Genomic DNA, 6,468 nt, shown 5'->3' on the forward strand with positions numbered 1-6,468 from the left:
TAACCATAACCCTAACACTAACCCTAAACCTAACACTAACCATAACCCTTACACTGACCCTAACCCTAATTCTAACATTATCCTAACCCAAACCCTAAAACAATCCCTAATCCAACCCTAACAATAACCATAAACCTTACTCTAAAACTAAACCTTACACTAAACCTAACCCTAACTCTAACACACAAACTCTAAACATAACCTTAACCCTAAACTTAACACTTACCCTAACCTTAACCATAACTCTAACACTTACCCTAAACATAACATGAATCCTAACCCTAACTCTAAATGTAAACTTAACCTTTACCCTAACCTGAACCCTTACCCAAACCCTAAATCTAACACTTACCCGAAAACTAACCATAACCCTTATGCTAACCCTAACCTTAACCCAAACACTAACCCAAAACTAACCCTAATCTTAAACCTAACACTAACTGTAACCATAACCCTAAACTTTACCCTAAGTCTTATCCTAACCCTATACTTCACACTCACCCTAACACTAACCTTACTCCTAACCCTAACCCTAAGCCTATCCCTTACACTAACTTAAACCATAACATAACCCTACCCTAACACTTACAGTAAACCTAACTTTAACCCAAACACTAACACTAACTCTAACACTACTGCTAAAACTAACTCTAACACTAACCCTAATCCTAACACTAACATGAATCCTAAATCTAGCCTTAGCCCTAACACTAATCCTACACCTAACCTTAACCCTCACACTAACCCGAATTCTAACCCTAACCCTTACACTAACCCTAATCCTGACTTTAAACCTAACACTAATTCTAACCCTAACCCTAACACTAACACTAACCCTGACCCTAAAATTATCACTAACCTTAACTCTAACCCTAACCCTAATCAGAAACATAAACCTAATCCTAACACTAAACTTAACCTTAACACAAACCCTAACCCAAAACTTAACCCTAAACATAACCTAACCCTAAGGCTAACCCTTACCTAATGCTAAAAATTAACCTTAACCCTAACAAGAAAACTCACCCTTACACTAACTCTAAACTAACACTGTCACCCTAAACCCAAACCTAACCCTATTACTAACTTTAAACCTAAGGCTAACCCTAAACCTAATATTAACCCTAAACCTAACCCTATCCCTAACACTAACCATAACACTAAGCCTAACCCTAGCACTTATCGTAACTCTAACCCTAATAGTAAAACTAACCCTAAAGCTAACCCTAAACCTAACTCTAAATTTTATCCTATTCATAACCCTAACACTAACCCTAAACCTATCTTTAACCCCTAAACTATCCCTAACACTAACCCTATACCTAAACCTAAACCTAACGCCAACCCTAATGCTAACTCTAACAGTAACCCTAATCTTAACTGCAACACGAACACTAACCCTCAGCCTAACACTAACTGTAACACTAACACTAACACTAGCCCTAAACCTAAGCCTAAATCTCACCCTAACACAAAACCTAACAGTAACCCTGACCCTAACCTAACCCTAATCCTTACCCTAACCAAAATGCTGACCATAATCGTAACACTAACCATAACTCTAACCCTAACCATAATACAAATCCTAACCCTCACCCTAACACTAACCCTAAACCTAACACTAATTCTAACACTAATAGTAACTGTGAACCTTAAAAAAACCTAACCCTAACCCTAACACTAACTCTAACCCTAACCTTAACCTAACACTAAATTTAATCTTAACCTTAACTCTCACCCTAACACTTACCCAACCATAACCCTAAATCTAACACTTATCCTAAACCCAACACTAAAACTAACCCTACCTCTTATCCTAACACAAACACTAACCAAAATATATCCGTAAACCTAACACTAATCCTCCTAATTCTAACCTTTACAATAACCCTAAAAATAACTTTAACCCTAACACTATATCTAAACCTAACCCTGATCCTAACCCTAACACTAACCCTGACAAAAAAAATAATATTAACCCTAACTCTATTCCTAAACTTAACACTAAACTTAACCCTAACCCAAACACTAACCCGAATCCTAACCCTAACCCAAACACAATTCCTAAAACAAATCATAACCCTAAACCTAACCTAACTTTTACCCTAATCCTAATTCTAACAATAACTTTATTCCTAAACCTAACGCTAGTCTTAATTTTAACATTAGCCCTAACACCTACCCTAAACCTTACTCTAATCCTAGCACTAACTCTAACCCTAAGCCTAACCCTAACCATAAACCTAACATTAATTTTATCACTCACCCTTACCCTAACCCTAAACCAATCAAAACCCTAATTGTAACCCTAACACTAAACCTAGCCATAACCTTAAACCTAAACCTAAACCTAACCCTAACCCTAACACTTACACAAACCTTAACACTAACCCTAACATTAACCCAAACCCTAACACCAAACAAAACCCCAAAACTTACCCTAATGCTAATCCTAATTATAACCCTAACCATAACTCTAACCTAACCCAAACCGTAGAACAAACCCTGAATGAAAACCTAACCCTAATCCTAACACAAATTTTAAGTCTAACTTAATAGTAAGCGCAACCCTAACACAAACTCTAACCCTAACCTTAACCCTAATCCTAACACTAATCCTAACCCTAATGCTAACACTAACACTAAGCTTAACTCTAAGCCAAACAGTAACCCTAAACCTAACACTAAACTTAAACCTAACACTAACCATAATCCAAACACTAACCCTATCACAAACACTAAACCTAAAACTAACCCTAAACCTAACATTAACCCTAACCTAAACCTAACCCTAACACTAAACCTAATACTAAGCCTAAGCCTAACCTTAACCCTAACAGTAACACTAACACTAAACATAACTCTAACCCTAACTGTAGCCCTTATCCTATTCATAACCCTATCACTAACTCTAAACCCATCTTTCACCCTAATACTATCCCTAACCCTAATGCTAAACCTAACCCTAAATCTAACACTAACTCGAACACTAACCCTAACCCTAAGTGTAACATGAACCCTAACCCTCACCGTAACAATAAACTATCCCTAAACCTTACCCTAACCCTAAACCTTAACAGAAAAGTAAACCTAACCCTAAACTTAACCCTAACCCTAACCCTAAATATAACCCTAACATACACCCTAACCCTAACCCTGTCCCTAACCCTAACCATAAGCCTAAGCCTAACTCTAAAGAAAACCCTAATCCTAAAACTAAACCTAAACATAACCTAAACCGTAACTCTAAACCTAATCATAATGGTAAGTTTAACCTTAACCATAACCCTGACCATAACACAAAACTTAACAATAACCTAACCCTATACCTAACACAAACCCTAAACCTAACCCTACCGTAACCCTAAAACAAAACCTAAACCATAATATTATTTCAAACTATAAACCTAACTCTAACCCAAAAACAAAACCTAACCCTAAAGATAAAACTAACCCTAAACCTAACCGTAAATGTAAACCTTACACTAACACTAACCCTAACCATAACTCTACCACTAACTCAAACTGTAACCCTAACCAGAACCCAAACACAAAACCTTAACTGTAACTGAACACTAACCCTAACCCTAAACCTAACTCTAAACCTAACTCTAACACAAAACCTTAACCCTAACTGAACACTAACCCTAAACCTAACACTAATTTTAACCCTAACTCTAACTGTAAATCTACCACTAAATCAAACCCCAACTCTAACCCTGACCGTAACATAACCCTAACCCTAACCCTAACCCTAAGCTTAATCCTAACCCTAAACCTTACAAAAACCCTAATCCTAACGCTAACCCTAACCCTAAACCTAACCCTAAAACAAAACCTAACCCTAACACTAACCCTATACCTAACGTAACTCTAACCTTACGTTAACCCTAACCCTAATTTTAATGCTAACACTAAATCTAACCATAGCATTAACCTTAAATCTAAGAGTTACCATAACCCTAACAGTAACTCTAACACTTACCATAAACCTAATTCTAACCCTAACAATAACTCTAACTCTAACCCTAACACTTACCCTGAAACTAACACCTAACCATAACATGAATTCTAACCATAAAAAATCTTTGATACTAAATATAACACTAACCCTCAGAGTAACCCAAACCCTAACACTAACCTGCACCTTAACCCAAAACCTAACCCTAACTCTAACACAAACCCTAACCCTAACACTAACTCTAACCCTAACCAAAACCTATCCCTAACCAGAACCTTACACTAAACATAACCCTAACCCTAACACTAACTCTAAACGTAACATTAACCCTGACTCAAACACTTACGCTAACCCTAACCTTAACCCTAAACCTAACAGTAACCCAAACCCTAACCCTAACACTAACCCAAACCCAACCCTAACCATAACCCTAACATGAAAACTAACACTAACCCTAATTTTAACCATAACCTAACACAAACCCTAACACTAAACCAAAGTATAACCCTAACCCAAACACTAACCCTAACCCTGAACCTAAGACTAACTCTAACACAAACCCCAAACCTAATCCTAATGACAATCCTAACCATAATCCTAACTGTAACCCTAACCCTAACCATAATCCTAAACCTAATCCTAATCCTCACACTAAACCTAATTCTAACCTTAACACTTACACTAACCCTAAATCAAACTTTAACCCTAACCCTCAACCTAAAAGTGTCCCTAACCATGACTCTCACACTAACGCTGACACTAAACCTAACACTAACCCTTACTCTAATCATAACTCTAACCCAAACATTAATGCTATCTCTAACCCTAACCTAACCCTAAAACAAAACCTAATCCAAAAATTAAACCTAAACTTAACCTATCTGTAATCCACTTCTTACTTAACCCCAAACACTAACCCTAACCCTTACACTAACACTAACCCTAACAATGACCATAAACTAACCCTAACACAAACCTTAACCCCAATATAAAACTATCACTAACCCAAACCCTAAATCTAAGCCTGCAGCTAACCTTAACTCTAACACTAACCTTAAATCTAACACAAACCGTAAAACTAACCCTAAACGTAGCCCTTACACTAACCTTAACCCTGACATTAGACCTAACACTAACCCTAATCATAACCCTAAAACAAACCCTAAACCTAAGCCTAACACTAATCCTAACCTTAACCCACACAGTAAACCTAACCCTAACCCTAACCCTAACACTAATTCTACCTGTAATCTTAATGCTAACCCTACAAATACACTAAACCTAACCCTAACACTAAAACTTACCCTAAACCTAACCCTAAATTTAACACTAATCTTATCCCTAACCCTAAAAGTAACCGTAAAACTAATCCTAACCCTAAAACTTATTCTAACCATAACACAAAACCGAAACCTAAATATAACACTAACTATAACCCTAATCCTAACCCTAATAAAAACACAAACCATAACCCTAAATCTAACACTAACCCTAACCCTAACATTAACCCTATTTGTAAACGTAACCATAACCCTAACCCTAAACCTAACCCTAGCACTAACCCAAATTCTAACCCTAAATCTTACACTAAACCAAAACCTAACTTTAACCCTAACACTAACCCTAACCCTAACCCTAGCCTTGACACTAAATGTAACACTAAGACCAACACTTATTCTAACCCTATCCCTAAACCCTAACACTAAATCTAACCATAAAAACCCCTAACCCAAAACTTAACCCTAAAATTAACCTATCCCTAACCCAAACCTTAACCCTAAAATTAACCTATCCCTAACCCTAACCTTAACCTACCTGTAACACTAACTCTAACTACAACCCTAACACTATCACTAAACCTAACCATAACCCTAATCCTAAACCTCTAAACCTAACCCTAACACTAACCCTAACACTAAGCCAAACCCTAAACCTAACACTAACCCTATCATTAAGAATAACCTTAACACTAACCCTAAACCTAACCATAACTCTAACTCTAAACATAAATCTAACCCTTATACTTTTCGTAACCCTAATACTAACCCTTAAAATAACCCTAACACTTACCCTTACCCTAACCCTAAACCTAACACTAACCCTACCCCTAATCCTAACACTAACTCTTACCCTATCTGTAACATGTACCCTATCTCTCACCCTAAAATTAACCCTAACCCTAACCTAACCCTAAATCTAACCCTAACACAACCCTAGCCCTAAACTAAACCTAACCCTAAACCTAACCTGATCCTTAACCATAATAATAACATTAAGCATAACCATAACCCTAACATATTCCTTAACCCTAACCCTAACACTAAACCTAAACCTAAACCTATCCATAAGAGAAACACTAACCCTAACCCTAAACATAACCCTAACACAAACCCTAACACTAAAGCTAACACTATCCCTAAACCTAAACCTAACACTATCCCTTACACTAAATCTAAACCTAATAGCAATTATAACCCTAACCCCAACCCCAACGGTAACCCTATCAC

This window comes from Ictidomys tridecemlineatus (assembly GCF_052094955.1).
Source record: "Ictidomys tridecemlineatus isolate mIctTri1 chromosome X unlocalized genomic scaffold, mIctTri1.hap1 SUPER_X_unloc_1, whole genome shotgun sequence".
Taxonomy (NCBI): Eukaryota; Metazoa; Chordata; class Mammalia; order Rodentia; family Sciuridae; genus Ictidomys; species Ictidomys tridecemlineatus.